Below are 22,114 nucleotides of genomic sequence, written 5' to 3' on the forward strand. Positions count from 1 at the left end.
GATATGAAGTATTGCATATGTAGTGTTGTATATGGAGTACGGTCATCAAAAGAAGAATAAATCTTCCTGTTCAAGGTAAAAGGAGCTCAACGTGTGTGTCTCGTCTTTTCTATATTGCAGCATCACACGTTGAGGGAAGATCATCTGCTGCATTACCCTCAGCCATCCGAGGTTGCAGGGTAACAATTGCCCAGTGGAGCATGTTGGTGGCACTGTTGGCTTTCAATAGCTTGAATCCTGGTCCTTGTGCAAGGAGTCTCCATGTTCTTCTTGTGAATGCATAAGATCTGTCCAGGTACTCCCGCTTCCTCCCACTGTCTAAAATCATGACTGTTAGGTTAAACAAGCTGTCTAAATTGTCCTGTGGTGTTATCAGAAAGTGGCTAATTTAAACCTGTAAGTAGCCGATGCTACCCAGCATGTCTAGCCTATGTTTACTGCTTCAACTGGGGACATGTATGTAGTTTTGCTTTCTAGTTAGCTGTTTACACAATAAATGTATCTGTAATTGTGCCAACTTTGCATCAGTTTATTCCCACAACTGAAAAGAGCTATAAGGGGCGGCTAGCAAGTTGCTAACATTTAAACAACAATTAGCATATTATGGCTTTCTTAAAATAATGGAGGGAAGCTAGTTTCCTATGTGAATTTGACTTATTTTGCATACATTTTGATGCAAATTAGTATTTTTTTTAGAAGTTAATACTTCTTGTATGGACTTAATCTAAATTTTGATTAATTTGACAGCTCTACTGACCACACAGGCCATCTATCGCTCCCTATATGCATCACTGAATCTTGACTGCCCATGAGCAAACATTTTGTCCGTTTATCACGGCTTTTACCTTCGTCTGCTGCAGATTAGGAAAAGCTCACCTTAGCTGCAGTTTTCCAAATGCTCTGACTCAGCTGTTCGGCCATCACAATTTTGACTGTGGTCAAACTCACTCATCTCCTTCAGTTGCCCTTTTCTGTCGTTTCTGACACAACAGCTATGTTGACAAAATGATCACTTGCTGCCTTATGTGTCCCAACCACTAACGGATGCCATGAAGAAGAGATAAACAGTGTTATCTGTTGTAGGTGTTAATGTTATGCCTGACTGGCGTGCATGCAGCAGCATGAAAGCATCATTTTTCAACATGAAAGACAAAGAGGAGACATGGTAACTCTGCTGATAAACACAAAGTGTTTTGAGGTTTTTAAACTGCAAACAACAAATTAGGGAAGAATGAGCTCAAGAGTGTTGCGCATCTGTGTCTGACTGTGTATATGCGATGGTGGGGGTGGAGGGGCGTCTGAAATTACTGCAGATAGAAGCAAATCTCTCGGCTTTGATCTTTGCAACCATCAAAGCGATCCGTCCTCCAAAAGTCAGACGCCGGGCTGCATGCAGCGGCTCATTTCATAAGCCTTTAGAGAACGTTCGACAAGCCTCTCCACATCTCTCCATCGGTGCCTGTCCAGAAACACACTAATGCTGACCACTTTACAGATGGTCAACTGCTAGCATGTAGCTAGGACAAAGAAAGCATTGTGTTGCTTTATTAGGGATATTGTTTTTGTTTTCATACAGTACTTTAAATGTACCTACTTTATTGTTGGCCTCTTTCTTAATAATTCTAATCTAATTTGAAACGCACAGTGTGATCTTATTAGGAATTCAAGTAACCATAACTTAGTTGTGTTTTAAATTATTTAATATTCATATTGGAACAAAAACGACAAAGAACTTTGCAAAACAAAAAAGTAATTATAGAATAAATTGCATACTTATTTGTTTTTTTTATTTGACCATGCAAAAATCCTAATGTTTAATAACACCACCACCACAATAAAACAATGGATTCATTTGCTCAGTGCTCTTTTATTTATTTTTTATCTTGAATTGAATCTGTGTTTGTAGTGTTTCCATCTTATACAGGTTAAAAAATCTTTCTGTGTTGCATTTGTCTCCACTCCAATAGACAATGTATACAAATGTATTTCTCATTCATGTCAATATAACTGTAATATCTTGAGATGGACCAATGCAGGATTTTTTAAAACATTTGTTTTAAATGTTAGCTTTTAGTCGTATAGTTTGCATGTGTTTCTTCATTATTTATGAATAAATCTCTGAAGAGACAAGTCTGAATTTGTTCAAGCACTAAACTGACATAATAAATCAATGCATGGATGTACCATAACATTCTTCAGCTGAATAGAAACAAAACTGAAGTTATTATGTTTGGACAGAAACTAGTGATCAGTCCTGGAATCTGGGTGAAGTGATGGATTCAGACCTGAACCTTCAAAGACACATGAAGACAATTACAAAGCCGGCCTTCTATCATCTGAAGAACATTTGTAGCATGATAGGGCTAATGCCCCGACAAGATCTTGAGAAACTCATCCATGTGTTTATCTTTAGTCGAACTGATTACTGCAAAAGCCTCTTCAAAGGTCCCCGTAGAAAAAATCAGACGGCTGCAGTTGATCCAGAACCTTACTACTTGCGTTCTAACTAAACCTGGGAAGATAGAGCACATCACCCCAGTTCCACAGTTCTTATACTGGCTTCCTCTAGCTCATGGAATACACTTTTGTTAGTTTATAAATTACAGAAGGGCTCTGCACCAAAATATCTTAAAAACCTGTTGTCACTGTATCAACCTTCCAGGCCACTCAGGCCTTCTGGGTCTAGTCTGCTTTGAATCCCCAGAGTCAGAACAAAATATGGAGAAGCAGCATTCAGATTTAGTAGTCATTTAGAAGCTCCAGATTGGAATTTGTTCCTCCAATCTGGAACAAACTTCCAGAAAACTGCAAAAATGGTGAAACACTAAGGTCCTTTAAATCGAGGTTAAAACCTCCTTTGTTTAGAGCTGCCGTTTCTTAATAAGTTTGATTGTGGAACATTGATTACTTGTAGTCTGGATTGCAACTTTCCTTTATGTTTTCTTTATTTTGCCACTACAGTTTTTTTTTTTGGCTTATTGTTTTTATGTTTTATAATGTAAAGCACTTTGAATTTAGCCCCGGCAAGGCAGAAAAAATGAACTTTAACATTTCACCCCTCCAGAATCATATATTCTGAGTGAAAACCTCTCAGAGAAATGCATATATCGCTGGAAGACCTTTAAGTGAGGGTTTTGTTTCGATGTCTTTGTTTTGGGCTGAGTGCGATTGCTCTGTCACATGGAACCAGATAATCAATAGCATACTTTTAAGTGACTGAAGGTGATCAATTCTTACTGAGCCAATTGATTAGTTGGTGTAGCACTTCGACATATTCTTCTTCGAGACAACTTTTAGTTCAGTTATTTATTTATTTTTTTCTACAGATGAACCAATTAATTTCCCAGAGAACAGGATTCTCTATTTTTTTGGTCAGTAATTAACAGGCCAAATACTAAAAAAGTCCTAAAATACTAAAAAAAAAAAAAAAAAATTCTCTGTACTCATTAAATACATCAAAGCTAATATTTTCCTTTGTTTTTAAATTATCAACCTATGATATGTACTTAAAACGAAACTATTTTTTAGTTTAGTAGCATTTGCATAAAGGCTGGGGACATAAAACAGGAAAAAAAAGCTGATATCTGAATTTAGCATTTACAGATAATTAAAATGAACATTTCTGTTTTATTCTCTGAACTACTGACAACATTTATCAATTTTAAATCATTCTGAGTATTGACAAATGATTATAACAGAAATTCTATGTTCCCAGACATTTTGAAACAAGAAAATAAGCTATCATTAAAAATAAGACGTGCATACGGCTATTTGTAAAGAATAATTCATATATCCATATTTGATGGAGTGAACCTGATTTTGCAATTGCTCCATGATCTCAATGATCTCGTTTTTTCCCAGTAATTTTTATCATACAGACATTTTTTTCCCGTATCTGTATCCTTGACAAATTAACTCTGCTGTTAATTTGTATATTTTACATATATTTTACTAAAGGAAACTTTCATGCTAACCAGATTCCCTAATTGTTGCTGTTAACGCCAAACTTAACAGGCTTCCTAGCCACATTACACAGCAGCCTAGATGGTGTTTAGATGTTGTGACTAGGAACCGTGTGACCTTTAAACCTTATGCTCTTGAGGTTGTGTCTGGTGTTATACACCTAACTTTAAAGAGGCAACGGGAAATTGATATTTTTCTGCCATGTTTCAGCCTTTATGCACTTCTTGTTTAACTAAATTGCAGACATTTATGCCAGTTGCTGAAATGTTGACAGCAACAACGGCACCTTTTCAGCTCAATAGCAATTTGTCGTTTAACGACTTGAAGTTCAAAACTTCAGCTGCATAACCCATCTGCATTTACAGCCAGTGACTCAGCTTGTGTTTGTGAGACTTATTCAAATTTTGTTTTGCAACTTTCCCAAGGTATTGGCTGCAGCCTGCTGGCAATACTAACACAGTGTGAACTGTAGACAGTGATTGCTTTTTTTCTTCCACAACCGAGGAGACAACTAAGTGAAGAGACACTTAAAATTGATCTGCGTGCTAAGTAATGGAAATTAAATCTACTCCAGGATTCAGCTGGTTAATTGTTTACCTTACGTGCTCTCTAAAATGCACACAAATGTTATTACTTGGGACAGTTTTGATATTCATAGTCATTCCCTTTTTCCGTGACTCCATTCTGGGGTAGTTATTGTTTTGATCCTGAAGGTAAGACTTGATAGTTTCACACGGCGGTGGCTCAAACCCTTTCTGACATTTCAGCAGCCAAAATGTAACAGTTTTGCTCGGCGTCGCCGTTTTTGCGCCTAATAAAATTTAACACAGTGTTGCTTCTCGGGACATAGCCCATCTCACAGAGGTGTCGGTACATCAGATTTTCTCCCATTTCATAAACACAATATTTATTGTACCTTTTGTTGGGTGCTAAAGATGTCTACGGCTGAATGCTCTTTAGTCTACATGGATGCAGTGCCTGATCAACCTGCTGTAAGTGTGGCATAAGGATGCACCTAATGTGAAACAAAGAGCAGAAACGTCACCTTAATCTTGCAGTCTCTTCTGATGCCTCTTCCCACTCCGTCATTAAAAAATAATCAGCCTCAAGCAATGCTGATTACCGTCCCTGCACTCGAGTACAGTGCTGCCGAGGGCAAACTCAGTTCATGACCGTCTATTGCATCCATTTCCCAGTTAAAATACCTCGCAAGTATCTCTCAGTAACGACTAAATCATTTGTAAAGAAATATAAATAAATGTAAATTCAATTACCCCCCTCTATGTTTTTGAAGGCATTCATGCGACGTAGGGTGTGCGCACATGGGAATTTGCTGTTCAGGAGACATTGATTAATTATGCCACACACAATTAGCCCATCAAATCGAGTGTGTCCTCCTCTCCTGTGGAAAGGTGATGTCAGAACGCTATGGGGCATTAAGCAGTAATGCTCTTTGTTTCCCTCGTGGAGCACCAGAGAGGAAGAGGAGTGCAGAGGCTGGCTTTTTTTTCCTTCTTTTTTTATGAATAGGGAATTATGGAGCCGACAGGGCCAGGGGAAGGCCAGCGGATCCTTTTAGACCAATGTCAATACCGATAGCCATCACTGTTTGCACTCTGTCTGCCTAGATGTCTGCAGCTTCGTGATGATTGAGAGAAGATATGACAGTGAGGCAAATTAGAAGAATCGAAGCTCTCTAACAGGGAGCACGGCAAGTATTTTATACACTTCATCAAGCCGCTATCATCGTCTGCGTCTTACTTTTCTTATAGCTCATGTCAGCTCTAAATGCCAGTAATCTATTTCTCTATTTTTATGTTCCTCGTTGACACAAAGTAGTTCCACTATTGCCTTGCAAATGTACCATCATCATCCAGCAGCAATTTTAAAGATAACGTTTGATGTTCTGGAGGAGCTATCGACAAAGAATCATTGACTTTGTGCTGCTTTTGCTTCAAAAAGAGAGCAGAGCTGAACCTGAAGGTTAGCGGCAGTTTCTGATACTATTATGTTTGGCAGCAGTTATAGGTGTCTACACCAGTGAAGCTAGCGATTCTTCATTGATTTAAAAAAAAAGTTATATCCTCAAATAAAATTCAAAAGTCATTACTTCTCATCCACCAGAAGACCCACACTGTGTGTGTGCTGTGTAATTGTAAATCAGAAATTTGTAGGCAGTGATGTCGATGATCAGCTGAATATAGCGGCCGTATCTGTGTTATACTGTCATAGTGCTGCAGTCACTGCGGCAGATTGTTAAAAGTAAGTTTAGATCTAAAGTCACAGTGGCTCTTTTGCTTGTAAGTTCTTAACGAGTTCAGTAATGATTCATTAGATTTTAAACCTCCATTTTAAATTTTTTTTTTTTTTTTACTTCAAATGACCACTGTAAGCAACTTTGCCATATTTATGTGTTATGTACCAATGAGGAGACCATAAAAGAACATTATGCAAAAAAAGTAATAAACTTCTCAGGGAGCTCATAACAAAATGAATAAATAGCCGTAGAGTTTGTAGGGTTTTGCAACAGCAGATGTTTGGTTATTAATTTTAAAAAAATGCAGTAACATAACGGTTGCGTAAAAAAGGCAAGACCTTTTTTTTTTTTTTTTTTTTAAGAGTCTTTGTTTATTTGCTAACACGTTACGCCCCAGTCACTTTGAAAGTCATTGTTTAGTTCATCAGGCTGAATCTTGTAAAAGCTTTTCAAAGAGAAAGGCTTGCTTTGAGACAAAGTAACAAAATGCAAGACAAATCAGCAATCTGCACACATTGGTTCTCTAGGCGATCAAAGTACAGGAAACCGCAGAACCTACAGCGAGTTAAAAAAAAAAAAATTTAAGGGTGAGCTATTTTCCAACCTTCTTTCCATGGATCAATTTAAGGAAAAAATCCAAGTGAGTGATGTGTAAAACAACCGCCCCCCCATCTTTTTGATTGTGTACTTAAAACCTTGAAAGTGCACACACACTATGCGGTGGTAAAAATATATTTAGAAGGAACTTCAATCATTCAAATTGTTTTGCTAGAAAAAAATAAAAAATATGGCGCAGATGTAAGAAAGCCGAGATGTCGGCTGAACCTTTAGCCCCATTACTCCTCGCCGCTTTCTTGCGGGGAAACTATTGATTCACCCTCTAATGTGAAACACGGACCTACACCTTTCTGTGTGGTCAAAGATAATGGCTTGATGAAGTGTATATAATACTTGCCAGGCTCCCTGTTTTAAAGAGCTGTGATAAAAAGTTCATGTGCATGTGCAGAAGGATCCCGCGTGTGCGAGCTGGCCAACGCGGGTAATCTTTACAATGGTATTAAATTACATGCTCAGATGAACGCTGGATTTTATGGTCACTCTGTGCGTGGTGCTTTCTCTTGTGCAGATGGCTTGGAGGGATAAGGTCTGCTCTGGTGTCAGGGGGGAATAGTTACTTCATGTGATAAATGCTAGTCCCTTGCCATTATCATGCTAGCGCTTTTCAGGATAGAGCAATAAGTCCCCGGGGCTAATGCATGCACACACATGCCTCCTCAGATTTGCAACCCCTGTTTTATAGAACATGCTACCAAAACACTAATAGACCTTCCTGGATCATTTTAACTAACGGTGGTATTTGTTGCTGTAAAATATACTATAACACCACCATCTGATTCCTCCGGGGAGAGCTATTGATTCTAAAGGGGATATGTAGACCCGAAGCTGTCTTTATGCACACGACGTGTTGACAGGAGGAGATGTATGATCATATTTAATGAGATTTTAAAGCAAAAATAGTCGCTTTTTGTTTTATTAATGAGATTCTGCACATATCAGTAATAAAGCATAGGGTCTGAAATGGTTATTTACTTCTGCAGTCTACACGGTAAAGATGGTGAAAGATGCGCCAGTTAGTGGGGGTGTATGGTGGGGTAAAGTGGCGCCGTTTTAATCCTCAGCATGTGCCCACAGTCAAGTTCCTCTTCTCCTCCAATCACTGAGAACTCTGCTCCTTAGTATTAATGCCAGCATCTAGAATGCATCATTATTTAATACCAGCTGCATTGCACTTTGAGCTTCGCTTGATATGTGGGGATGTAAAACAGGCTGCCCTTAACCCTTCTAAACACGTGGAAGAAATTAAAAAGAAAAGTAGCTCAAGTATTTTCTTTTGTGTTTCAGTCATTAAATTTAGTAGTTGTTGAAAATGAAACAAACAAAAAACACAGCGGTTTGGAAAAGTGCGTGTACTTCTTTAACGTTTTTACATTTTGTCACGTCATAGCCACTAACTTCAGTGTATTTTATTAGGATTTTATGCGATACACCAACAAGTAGGAGTAAAAAGGGTAAGGTTCACAATTGCATTCAGCTCTGAACTTCGACTGGACTGTCCTAACGCATGAATATTCATGTATTAGAACATGGTGTTTTAACATGGTTAAGATGTACTGTGGTTAAAATACTGCATTTTCTGTTATCGATCTGATTCCAAATAAATACATGCAAGTATCGCCAGTATTGATACCAATACCCTTTGAGTTTGCTGTACCATCACACTTCTGTCTCTTCAGTGTTTTAGGTGAATTTGTATCTACAAAATACTTTAATAAACAGCATATATTTCAAGGTAGATTTGAGAAACTGCAATACAAAAATCAAATAAAATTTCAAAAAGGAATCTGAAATACTTTATGAAGTGTTGATCTCATCAATTCTGATACCAACTTGGAACAGTCCACCTACCTTTGCTCTACTCTACTGTGTGATTTGTTGTTGGTTTTCTACCCCAAATAGGGTTCCACCCTTTGTGTGTGCATGCCTGGTGGTAAACCTTTTGCAATTTTTTTTACAAATGCCTGATTTAGTTAAGACCACAACTGGTAGCTGTGCTATCAATAGATTTTCCCACCTGAGTTTTGGGCCTCTGCAGCGTCTCCAGTGTTATCCTGGGCGTCTTGGCTGCTGATGTTTTACAACCTAACCCTACAACCCTGTTTTAAGCTTCTCTCTGACTTACCTGCTGTATTCCTTTGTCTTTATGATATACAAATTTTTTTATAAAAAACAACAAAAAAACTCTGAGCACTTCACCAAACACCTGAACTCATACTTAGATAAAATCAATTAAGTATCTTCTAGTTGTACCAGATTCTACTTAGAAGTATCACAATAAATAGAACTTCACGCAGTGGAACTAAACGCTGAAAGACTGTAGTATTTGGAAGACATGGACATTTTTCTACATTAAACTGGCCTTTCTCTGTCTCTCTCTGTGTGACTGCACATACTTTCACTTACCCCGATCTTCTTCCGCAGATTGCAGGGAACAAGTGTGTCACTCTGAGACCAAGGCTTCGCTCTATGGGAGATCTCGGATCCCTCTCAAATCATCCGTTACAGAGACGGGGAGACAGAGGTCAGTAAATTCACAGTTGCTGTTTTTTAAAAAAAAAATCTGTCCTCCACTTACCTACAACCATCTGCCCCCAATGCCCAGCCCACTTAAACAAACTAAAAGCCTGGAGGAGAAGGAGAGGGCCAGCAGTTGTCTGGGTCAAACTATGGATTCTTGTTCTGGTTCATCAAGGGTCCTCAGCTCCCAATGCAACCCGTGATACCAACCTGAGGGACGGCCAGCCACTGATTTATACCGTAAAAAAGATTTACAGGGTAAGTTTGACTCCTTTGCATTATCTAAGACAAAACGGGTTTTGTGCAGTAATGCATAAAACACAGAAATCGAAATATCTTGGGTTGTTTCTGTGGTTCTGAAAGTACCACTTTCAGAATCTAATACATGATTATGTAACATGTATGCAGTTATCTGTCATGTAACTGCATACATGTGGATGAAGTATTCATCATGTGTCCTTAATGTGAATGATTGTTATCTCTACGTACGTCATTGACAATTTCCTAGCACACTCTCAAGGTGAGGCCAACGGGACAATGAATGTAGAAGCGTGTGTGTGCAACAGCCTTGAAATTGGTAGTGGGCTATGCTCGTTCAGTTCAACAAAGCATCAGAAGATTTTATTTAATTTTTTTCCATATGCAGCCTTTACACGTGGAACTCCACGAGGTTTACATATCCTGCTGCTCCTTTAGAAGTGAGAAAAGAAAAATCCTAAGCCTTTAAATATTATTTGAAGCTCTACAGTGTTTATTAAAGCCAGTCTGTCGCATTGTATTGCATTCACTACTATGTATGTCAACTGCGTCAGTGATTCAGGATTTTCAAGTGCTTGATAAGTCCGTGTTTTATTTCAGAAGACAACATGAGGACTCACTGTAATACTTTTGCCTGTAATACTTGCAGTCTGTTGGACTTCTTTTTTTTCGGTTTGGTAAGTAGGTCATTAGTCATGATGATACATGTAAAATAAAAATTTATTAAACTTCCTCTTTAGCCCCAAATCATCTCTGGATAAGGAATCCAGAGGGATTCTTACCAAGCTGTTCCGATGATGCAAGCTTGAAGGAAACATCTGGGTATATTCAATAATTGTCAACCTGTGGGACCGTCACGTTTTAATGGCCTTATTTCAAGGAACAGAAGGAGAACCGCAACAAGTCTAAAGGTACCAGTTAACACATATCATTAAAAAGCTGGGAGAGAAATATGTTCCTTTTTTTTTTTTTGCTTTAAAATATGAGAACTAGGATAAGTTGTAGGCACAAGAGGAAGGATTAAAAATGTCTTATTCTACAGAGTTGTCATAAAGGAAGCTAAGCTGAAAGTTGATTGCCTACATAGGAGTTTAAATCTTCTGGGTACAGTTGAAACCAGATATTTGCATAGACTATAAAAAGACACATACCCTTTTAGACTAAGTGACTGACAAAGTAATATTACATCTTGTTACTGGATTACCAAAATCATTTCTATTTGCAAAATATATTAGTAATGAGTCAGAAAATGTTAGAGATTTTCTTATCCAAGTGTTCTTCAGGATTTGTTAAGTTGGATCTAAAATGTTTCTTTCTTAAGCTTTTCACAATAGTTTGATGGAATTTTGTTCCATTCCTCCTTAACCCTTTCATGCATAGTGGTCACTACAGTGGACAGCTATCTAAAAGCCATTTTCTTGTGCTTCCTGTGGATTTTTATGTTATAAATGCACACAGACCACTGAAGTGGACACTAATGCATCATAAAATATACCATCAACTACTGGCCATCAGCTGCAAATGCAAGAAATTATTTTTGTTAAATACAATATGGCTGACAGACAAAAAAGCATGAGAACCAACCCGGTCCCTCCTTCTACTGTAGACGACTCTTGCAAGTAAAAAAAATATTGTGACATCAGATAACCCCTAAGGAACAATACTACTGATGTATTTTTCAAATAACAACTTTGTATTTGGACAAAATTACAATTGATCACATAAAAATAAATAAAATTATTTTTACAAAAAAATTTTCCTACCTTTTTTTATGCCTTAAGAAAAGAATTTTAAAAAATGGAAAATAAATTCTGACACAAAGGATCATAATTTATGCATGAGAGGGTTAAGGAACTGGTGCAACTGAGTCAAGTTTGTAAATCTCCTTGTTTTCAACTTTTCAAATCTTCCATGACAAATCACGTCAACGCGTTTTAATGGTCACTCCAACATACTGAGTTTGACCAGTTTGTCAATATCCTGATGGCATTGTTACGGTCATTCTCCAATTGGGAGATGAATTTGTGGCCAAGCTTTTTCCTCCCTTTCTGATATTTTCAGATTATGCTGCCACATCCATATTTGATAGCGAGAATGACGCCCTCAAAATCCTTTTTCTTCCATATTGGAATTTTGGCCAATATGACCAAACACTTCTACCATCAAAAATGTCTACAAAATAATTGTCCTTTTACTGGAGTTCAGTTATAAAATGTAATCTTGCCTTTCATTTTGCTTTTACATTATTGAGTTCTCCAATTGGCTCTTCAGACTCTCAGTAAAAGATTTGTTTCACTGTTGATAATCCTCACTTTCTGTTCACCTGATTTATTTAGATTTGTCACACAAGGAAGCAGTGATTTTAGGAGTGCCTTAAAACACACCCGTTATCTCCACATACATCAAATATTGTAAATTAATCCATCAGAACTTAACTTAGCCATATCACCGTCATGGTCTTTCCCTAATTGCATGTGTAGACATCAGATGTATAAATGTATATTTCTGAATTTTAAATCATTTTTAAAATGTGTAAAAAAAATTTATTATTCTGGCAAACAAATGTTTTGTTTATCCTTACAATATAATACAAATATCCTATATTATCCCTCAATGGCAATATTTCTTTGCAACAGCAGCAAATGGACAGGCAATCAATGCAGGTAGACTCATATAAAGATAGAATATAAAATACATAAAATCAGAGTAAAGGATGACTAAGGGCAAAATTTCAACTTCCTGACCTCATATGGAGGAAAAAAGTTTAGTTTCACTTATGGTCAGACAGTGACGGTGAAGAATTGTTGAACCTTTTCAAACACTGCATATAAATATCTGGCTTCAAAGGCTGGCACCACAGGAATATCTTGGTGGGCTACCCGACGCTATTCTGCACATTAGCTCTGCTGCAAAACAATACAACAAAATCAAAGTGGCGTCTTTACCATGAAGGCACGACTTGGGATCCCGTAATCAGTTTTGGTTTTTTTTCTCTTTCTTTATACCGCATCCAGGCTTCCACAAAATGTGTGCTGATAATCAGACGTGGGGCCACCACAGTGGGGCACTTGAGGAGCGTATGATGCATGATGGAGACGTTGAAGAGGAGAAAATAGCTACTGAAGTGTTGCCTCCTTGTGTGGTGGTGTAGCTCAGGTGCTGGCTGCAGTTAGCGATGCACTAAACAAAGGGTGAAGTGAGGGTGTGTGTGTGTGTGTGGCGGCGAGCTGCCATGAAAGGCAGATGGATTTATTTCTTTGTTTACCCTGGCTCTCTGCCAGAAATAGTCCTGTCTGTAATTTCATTACCAGTCCTTAGTACATCTGTTTATTTAGTGACATCGGGACTGGAGTTTACTCAGTGTGCAAGTGTTAGACGCTGGCTCTAACTGTGATTTTTAATAAGATGCACACTCAGTTACTGTTCTAATTAGCATCACGCAGAAGCCCAACCACTGCACATTTGAGCTGACACTTCCTGTATAATTTAAGATTACAGGTATTAATAAAACAGCCTCTTCATGCTTCGTTTAAACTGATCACCAGCTGCGGGGTCAATTGAATATTTGGGAATTTAATTAAGCTTCAGTTTGGATCACAATCTTTCTTCAAAGCCGGGCGCTTGTAGTTTAAGCATCAGTAGGAGATATCAAAAAAGGAAAGGGATGATGTTCCAAAGGATGAATTTTGAGATGTAAGCTCTACAATTCACTGGAAAGGAAAGGTCTGGAGTGGCTTATCTATTTGATCTCTGAATCCTTTTGTTCGACTCCACAGAGTTGGACTGCTATTATCCCGCTTGTCCGTATTATGCTGCAGATTCCAGCGCAACCCTCTAAGGTATGCAGCATTTCGGCATGTTTTTTTCCCTCTGGACTGCTCTCCTCATTATTGCCAGCATGTAATACAATAGTTGCTATTGACTACTTGGGATGCTGTCCTCATACTGAATTGACTGTGTTGCTTTGGTCTTAAAGTAGGTTCATTTCACTCAGTGGTACACAAGTAAATATTGTATGAAGCTCCTGAGCCGAGGGCAGAATATTGCTGCCCTCTGTATGTGTCTCCATATGTTAACTCATGTTTATTGCGTGTACAGAAGCGCCCGTCCGTCGGGATGCTTGACATTGTGTGATGGAAGAAAGTGCCGGATGTTCAACCAGTAAAGTTGTCCACACAATGTCAGATTATTGATGAATCGTTCTGTTTCCTGCTACATTGAAATCAAACCACAGTGGCATAAAAAATCCTACAGAAATGTTTCACTCCAGAAAACAAGCTTCTAAGGACTCATCCACACGTAGCTTGTTGTCTAGGAAACTCGAAAGAGATTTTTGCTATTTGGCCTTTCATCCACACGTAAACTCCATCTAATATCACTAAAAACGATTGTTTGACAAAAACTTCAAGCAAAGTGGAGATTTGAGAATTTTCGCTATTGGCGTTTGTACATAGGAAAGAGGTTCCTATGCACATTACAGTTTGCGACAAATAATGCAGCGCTGACGTCACATATGTGACCTTTGTGATTGTTTGGCCATCCAGCAAAGGAAAAATGACAGCTATTTGACAGATGCTGATTCTTACGTTGGTCCAGATGCTTTTTGCCTGTTTTTACAAGCCAGACTGTTCCAATACATTGGACTGCAAAGGAGAAAGAACGCTTGGAGGTCAGCTGTTTCACACCAACTACTCCTCCCTATATGGAGGCATGATGCCATTTCCACATCCACACACGGCACAATTCCCAATTGACATTCTCGTATTTTCTAACATGGCATTTAAAAGTAGTTTAACCTATTCGCCTGTCCGCACAAGTGAATCTCCTGGCACCAGATTCATAACAGGAAGTAGGGGTTATTTTTGATGGATTTTGATTGGCTGACATAGGGTTTAGCTTTGCCCTACACTGCCCTCTGCTCAGTAGTGAAAATCAGTGCGTTTGTGTGGATGAACCCTTTTCTTGAACCAATAATGTTATTTCAAACGATCTGGCGAAGAATTTAGTTTTCTTAAAGACCCGGCTATGTGTGTACTAGACCTAGAGGTGTAAGAATTAACATGGCCTTATTCATCTTATAGACATATGCAGCAGGAAGTGTGGGGTGATATTTAAAAGAGTCATTAACCCCAATCATCTAGTAATTGATCACGCTGCTACAATTGACACTAAAATATGCAATTTATTCCATCTGTTTATTGCAGATAAGATGTCTAGGACCGAAACTGAGTGTGTATGCTTTGAAACATTCTATGATAACTATGACTGCTAATTCAACAAGAATCCAAATTATAGCTGACAATGTGATTAAATGTTCTCCTGTAGGGACTTCGGGTGGCTTCACACTGCAGTGCATGATGTGGAAGTCATAAATCCTGACCAGACAGATGAATCAGTTATCTACTTTAAAAAACTTTTTAGGGTATTTTTTTTGGGTGTCTTTGCTTTTTAAATAGAAAAAGATACTTGTCTGTTCCGAGATACAGAATACAGACAGCATTCATGAAATCAACGGTTTTAAGAACTTCGACTTGGTGTTGGAAATCAATTAAACCTGGTGCCTTTAAAGCCATGTCTGTTTTTAAATATATGCTTAAAAAAATAATTTGATTTCTTAAACCAGCCTGCTGTCTTTAAAGTTTTGACTGGTTTGCCTTAACATCACAACTAAGTGCAAATCTCCTAGATTTTTAATGTGAAACTGAAAAAAATATATTATTTTGATTATTAATCTTAGTAATTTTTCCAGCAATATTTTAAAAGAGCAATTAACATCTTTTGTTAAGATGTTAGTTCTCCGATGCCCTAATCTTTGTGTGTGTAGGTGTTGCTATGGACTAAAATCAAGTAATAAGTGCTTCTGTTGTTTTGCCAAATGAGTTCCGGTAAAATTAATTGTAAAGGTGTTAAAATTGTAGTGAACTGATATTTTATTATTTGAGTCCTTATAGTTGATTTGGACCGTACGGTTAAGTAAATGACTTTGTCCTATCAGGCTCCTACTTATTTGTAATTTTATTGTCTGGTTCAACTTATTGTCAGAATTGGCTCCCGACAGTACAGGCGCTCCCTTCAGACACACAAATACACACACGGATGAAGATAAAGCCTCTCTGATTTACTGCTTTGTACACATTGTGCTGACACTGGAAATCGCACCATGCATCACAGCACCTGATGAATAGGCCCGGTGAGAAGTTATAGTTGGGTTGTAACCCCATGATATACGCAGGATACAAAGCTGCATGAAGGCTGCTTATGCATAAAGTGGTATAGCTGGAGCAGCGGCACAACTTTACTGTCTGGGGGGCTTGGCTAATAACAAACATGCAGTCGGCACCTCCAGGGCCTGGATGTCAGAAAAGGTGAGACCTACCTATGGAAATGTAACTTCCCTTCTTAAAATAGCTGAATTTTTACTCATGTTCATGTTCTTTATTGTGATGATTCATGTCTTTAGACTTGTTTAATGCAAAATAAGCAAAATAAAGTTGTTTTTTTTTCATCTGAGAAATCCTCAACTTCACAATCATTCTAGAAAACTTTACCTCAAGCTACGCCAGTATTATTTATTTATTTATTTATCTGTGGAGCTTTTATGTTTCTGAGCCATTTTCTGAAACTGGTGCCTGGTTATGGTAAGATTGGAAAACTGTCAAACCGTTTTGGTAATCTCGTTCCTACAGTGAAGGTATTTTGATGAGATGCCAGAAAAACGTGCAGAAGTTGCTCTGCACTTTTGTTTTCCGAAATGTTGCCTCTCCATCTGGCGTCGAGATTCACTTTTTCTTTGAGAACAAGGAAGATATTTGGAAATACTCTCCAGTCACGACAAACATGGACAGTTTTTTTTATTTTTTTATCACTGTCTTAAATCTAGAAGGAGCAAGCTGTGACCTGCATCTCTGTTAGTCAGCTGACCACAGTCTCAGGACAAAAGAAGTTAGCGACGCAGTTTAACCTGCTGTAAAATAAGCATTCACACCAGCCTTCTTTCATATACTTTAATCAAACTCTAGTTCATTTGGGCAACTGTGATGCAGACCAAGAAACAGAACTGTGGTCCACCTATAAATCTAATTCTGTTTGGTTAAGGTGAACTGGGGAGTATGCACATGGCATTCTGGGTAAATACAGCCAAAACAAACGTGCAAATCTGATGCTTTAAAGGAGAAATTCTACAACAGCTAAAATCTGACACCACTCCATTTGTTTCTTTTTACCTTTTATAAGAAGGAAGTTGCGGCCATGTCTACCTTTAAATTTAGCAGGTGCTTATTCCCTTTTTGTTGTTATTGTTTTGCTCTAATTTCTACATATAAAACTGTTTATTGTGTGAGTCAATATTGTGACTGTAACTACTGAGATTTTAGCATCACTGGGAATAATTGGTTTTCTCTTGTAGTCTCAATCAGTTAGGCCATTTAGTGTTTAATTTTTGTGATTGAATGCAATGTTACAATGAAGCTGTTATGTTAATCTCACTGTGGGGAATCTCACACGGGCCCATACGTAATTTTATTGTGGGTTCAATTTTGTCTTTTGATTTTGTTTGATTTTTAAAGCTGCATACACAATGGCAACAAAAAGAGAATGCCTGATTATCTATTTCCAAACAGCGTATACTCTTGACCTAAAAGATTTGAAAATAATAGTGCATTGCAGATTAGTAGAAATAAAGATTATCCTGGCAGCGGGAGATCATGCGGGGATCCTGCAGGCTCGTGCTTTTCCCTCTCTCCTTTTGTCTTACGTCAGTTGCAGGTGCACACAGACAACATTTCCAATGTTGTTGTTCTTCTGTCCAAAGTTTTCATTAAAGCCTATTCCAGTGAACATTTGAAAAGAAGTGGCCTGAGGTTGGAGTCAGGGCATCAAGGACCTCTACGCACAGACAAATCCTATGGGTTCCAAGTGTCACGTTCCACTTCTAAACCATGGACTACATCAGACGTGTCTCACCTGGGCTAAGGTGAAAAGCAACTGGACTGTTACTCAGTGGTGCAAAGTCCTATTTAAAGATGAAACTTTTCTTTGTCTTTGTAAAACGAGGTCCCAGAGTTTGGAGGAAGAGCGGAGAGAGACGGAATCTGTTTGGGATGAAGTCCAGTGTGAAGTTTCCAAACCCAGAGATGGTTTGGGGTGTCATGTCATCTGCTCGTGTTGCTCCACTAAGTTTGCAGTCAACGCAGCTGACTAAGCACATTTTAGAGAACTTCAACCTCATTTCTGCTGACAAGCTTAATGGAGAAGCTGATTTCATTTTGGCACCTGCCCACACTACCAAAAGTTACCAAAAGCAGGTTCAAAGACGTTGGTGTTATCGTATTTGATTGGCCAGCAAACTCCCCTGACCTGAACCCCCAAAGAGAGTCTGTTGAGTATTGTCAATGTGAAGATGAGAGACACCAGACCCAATAATTCAAATGACTTGAAGGACGCTATCAAAGCAACCAGGGATTGAATTACACTTCAGCAGAACTGCAGGCTGACAAGATCATACGTCAGAAGCCTGGCATTTCTGTTTCAAAACCCTACTGGTATTGATTTTATATGATATTCTAATTATCTGACACATTGAATTTTAGGTTTTCATTTCTGAATTGAGTGACAAAATGGTTGTACGTTGTTACAACATAAAAGTTTTGTAGTTGTACTTGCACTAGTAGACATAAGAAGTGCCTAAAATTTACTCTGTTTTTCCCATATGATGCAGTCTTCAATAACTTTAGGAGTACACTGTTTGAGTAGATATCTAAATACTGCACAGATAACAAAAAATATCTACTTCCATTTGTAACAGTGTTCTTATAGAACAGTGTCAGCATGACCTGGCACTGCTTTTGGATTTTGCATTCACTGTTCAGAACAACAACAATCTTTTTTTTTGCGCTTCCAATGGTGAGCTCTTCTGTCAACACTGATTGAGCTGAATAATGTCAGGTGTGGGTCATCTTCTGATTAATATGTTGCTTTTCCCCCCTAAAATGTTATGTATAGATTTAAAGCAGTGTTTGCATTGTAAGTCTTATGACATATAAATAAAAAAATATGGAAAGAGATTCACAGTTTAAATGAAAAAAAAGCAACCTAGACACCAAAAGGTGAAGTTAAAAAGTTCACTTTTTAGCTGAGAAAATAGAGAAAAGGATTTCTGTTTAATATTGGTGGTCCCTGGTGAAATAAATAACAAGAATAATCAGGTTCACTTATCGGATGCCCCCTATTTTCCTCCTGTTCCAGTTCACCATATTAGGCTTAAAATAAATACAAATGGACTGTATAAAATGTGAGGCTTCATTGTGTTTTTTTGGCTAGGAACGTTGTCTTGTGTGTTTTCTGTGCCTACACATCATTTAAATAACTATATAATGGTGCAGCTTTCTGTCTGAATTTCTGACTAAAACTGCATCAAAGGCTTGAGATGGGCAGCTGCCACATGGCTACCAATCCATTGTCGAGGTAGAATACAGACAAAAGAGAGAGAGGGGACAAATGTCAGAGAATAATAGGATTTTGTCCCTGAAAGTACAAAAGCATCATTGAGTCATCACACAGTAGGATGGAGAACCAGATTGTGTGTTTCATAAATGTTCAGAATTTTAGGAATATGATTTAAAATATATCTGAAAACAACTTTTGGACTTAAAGATAAGGTTAATGAGACGGTGCATTTGTGTTTTTGGGCGTTTCCAGCGTCGAACGAGCAGACGGTCTGATCTGGCACTGGTTATGTTTAGGGAAACTTGTATGACAACAAAACATATTCAGAATGTGGCCACATTTTCTGGTCACAGCCATCTAGAACTGTGGAAATTACATGACAGCTCCATAAAATCAGTGAAACTAGCATTTTTGTTTTTTAGCCATATGACAGGAGGTATGCACAAATGAGTCAGTAAAGAAAAAAGAAATAAAATCTTACTTGGTAATAATAATACATCAACTTGAAACAGCAGCTGAATATAAGCCCTATTTAAGTTTATTCAGCTGCTGCTGCAAGTCAGAAAACAAGCCGAATAAGACGCATCATAACCCATTTCTTCACGATTAGACATGCTTCGCAATCGCTAAAGGGATTTAAGTCACGATTATAAAGATTAAAAAAAGAGACATTAATGATTTTGTTATGTTAATTAAAGGCAAGAGGATTAACGGCAACATAGGAGCTCTGTAAAGCAATAAACGCACACGGGGCTACGAATTTTTTTGTTTTTTCCTTTTTTTTCCAAAATCATTAATAATAGATAAATTTGGTCCCTGCTGCGATCAAAGAAATTGTCTGAGACAAAGAAAGGAATAATAATAATAATAAAAACATTTACATTCTCAGTAGACTTAGGGAAGGAGGAGAGAGAATAAAATGATTATTCCTGACTATGAAAAGTCTGGTAGAATTGGTATTCAGCTTGCAGCGAGTCGTTGCTAAGTTCTGGAACATCTGAGTTTTTAACGGGTCTGACTCGTCAGCTTTGGTATTCAAGCACAAGGCACTGTACTTATCTGAGGATGCTGCACTTATTCCCATGAAAAGCCTGAGACAAACCAGGAATATATAAAAGCCTTAAACAAGTACCTTTGGCACTCAAACTTCTTTGAAGCACTGCCTACAGATAAAAGTAATATTCTCTGAACAACAAAACACTTTTTTTTTTGGTCTAGGAGAAGAAATTGGCAACAGTGGCACCGCTAGAACTTTGCTTTCTACGGAGATCAATTTGATCCAACTAAAAAAAAAAGAAAAGAAAAGATGTTTGCCAACTAACTTATAAAGAAAACGAGGCAGCAATTTGAGTAGGATGTGCTTTTTTTGTCCCCTACTTAACAGCAGGCATCAGTACCAACCACAAAATGGACATTTTGCTTCATTTTAATCAGCATTAATTTCCATTCAAGTGTGACAGATGCAGCTACAACCCTGATCATGTACAGTTGTGGACTTGGTTAAAAATAAATGATGTTCATTAAGTAAGAAAATGATTACATCCCATTAGTGAGGTTACTAATCAGGCCTTCAATCCAACCTGCAGCTGTGCCTCTGCTCCCCGCCTGCCTGGATGAGCTGCTTTCTGCCTCTCCAGCAACGACTTTTTCACATTTAATAAAGAAACGAAATGCTTAACCCTGTAACACGCTGTATAAATTACTGCTTTAAGGATTTTTCATATTGAAAAGCAACACTTTTTGTCTTGGTTTTACATTGATATCAGGATCCAAGACCAAAATAATCCAACTGATTTTCAGTTGCCATATTTCTCTTGTATTGCTGGCATATATTTGGCATTTGGGAAGAGTTTTCTCGTTTCACATTAATTCGAATGGCTTTCCTGGGCTTTAGATGTAATCAAAACAAATTTGCTATGTATGAAAGTTGTGTACCAAGGATCTATTGGACTGTATGACTTCATCAGTTGTCATGCTAAACAAAAATTGTCCGAGTGCCTGTCATTACATGGTAGAGGTTCTGTTATATCAACAATCTTGTTTTCTTAAAGCTTTAAAATGATCTTTAAATGACTGCAAATTTCAACGTGGATTGTCAAACTTTGATTGCGAACCTTTCTTTTGTTCACTGGGATTATTGCGTTTGAAATGGTAGAATATAAAAAAAAAGGTTTCAATTATGCTTAAAGTTATATCGGTGAAGTATGAGAAGTCTTTTGGACATGTAGAGAAGGTGTTTTGAAAAAAAAAGAAAAGAAATGGAATCCATTTACAATTGGCTGTCTAATATGATGCCACTTCCGTGTTTCCTGTAAGGCTACTTCTGATTGGTTGACCACCGTCTTGTGGCGAGCCCTTGCCAGGAAATGCATGCTTCTGGGAAGTTCAGGGAATCGGAAAGAACAATTCTACTCTGACTGGGTCAGCGAGCCCAAGACTGTACAACCTTGAAATTTAGTATTGTTAAGTATTTTTGAATATCTTCCACTATGTTTTTCTTGTCTTCTGTGTAAACCAATGTGCCAAAACAAAAGTGTGTTTGTTTTCTCTCATTCCACAGTGGAGAATTATTCATCTCAAACTTAGCGAGTTATGTAAAAGACCTTCTCACTGGCACATAGGCAATCCAGAACCTGCATGATCCAAACACACTCAGCCCTCCAGTGACCTGTGCCAGAGCTGCCTTTGCATGACCTCCAAATCAAACAATTTGCTCAGAGCGGAGATGAGTTCAGACCCACACACCTGTAGAGATCAAACTGGGTCAGGTACTGAAACACCAAGTTTCAGACAAGTAAGGTGCTCTACTGTGTTGTAGTGGTTCTGGTGTTGGTCAAGCTGATAGGTCCAGGAAATTTTAGGCCTGTCATTAATCTTCCTCCTTCTTTCAATTAATATTCATTTCTGTAGGCCTCTGAGATTAGCAAATGCGCAATAATTCTTAACAAGCTTAATAATATTATCTTGAAAGTTCATTTCCTCTATTTTTATGAGGTTCTGTAGCTTAATTAGTGTTCAGATTAATAGGTTGGGTGTGTTTGTTTTGGTAGTCATTAT

General features: G+C 38.0%; 2 long non-coding RNA genes across 2 annotated transcripts in view; one reads left to right on the top strand and one right to left on the bottom strand.

The window, feature by feature from the left end:
* Positions 1 to 21,516, top strand: LOC114143337 (uncharacterized). Its single transcript, XR_003595222.1, has 4 exons — positions 1 to 295; positions 9,260 to 9,359; positions 9,441 to 9,613; positions 21,374 to 21,516. It is a non-coding gene; the product is annotated as an uncharacterized LOC114143337 (long non-coding RNA).
* LOC114143336 (uncharacterized) overlaps positions 11,407 to 22,114 on the bottom strand; it is a 21,553-nt gene continuing 10,845 nt past the window's right edge. Inside the window, exon 3 of the long non-coding RNA XR_003595221.1 lies at positions 11,407 to 11,467. This is a non-coding gene — a long non-coding RNA (uncharacterized LOC114143336). The remainder of the gene's footprint in view (positions 11,468 to 22,114) is intronic.

Source organism: Xiphophorus couchianus, chromosome 4 (assembly GCF_001444195.1).
Source record: "Xiphophorus couchianus chromosome 4, X_couchianus-1.0, whole genome shotgun sequence".
Taxonomy (NCBI): domain Eukaryota; kingdom Metazoa; phylum Chordata; class Actinopteri; order Cyprinodontiformes; family Poeciliidae; genus Xiphophorus; species Xiphophorus couchianus.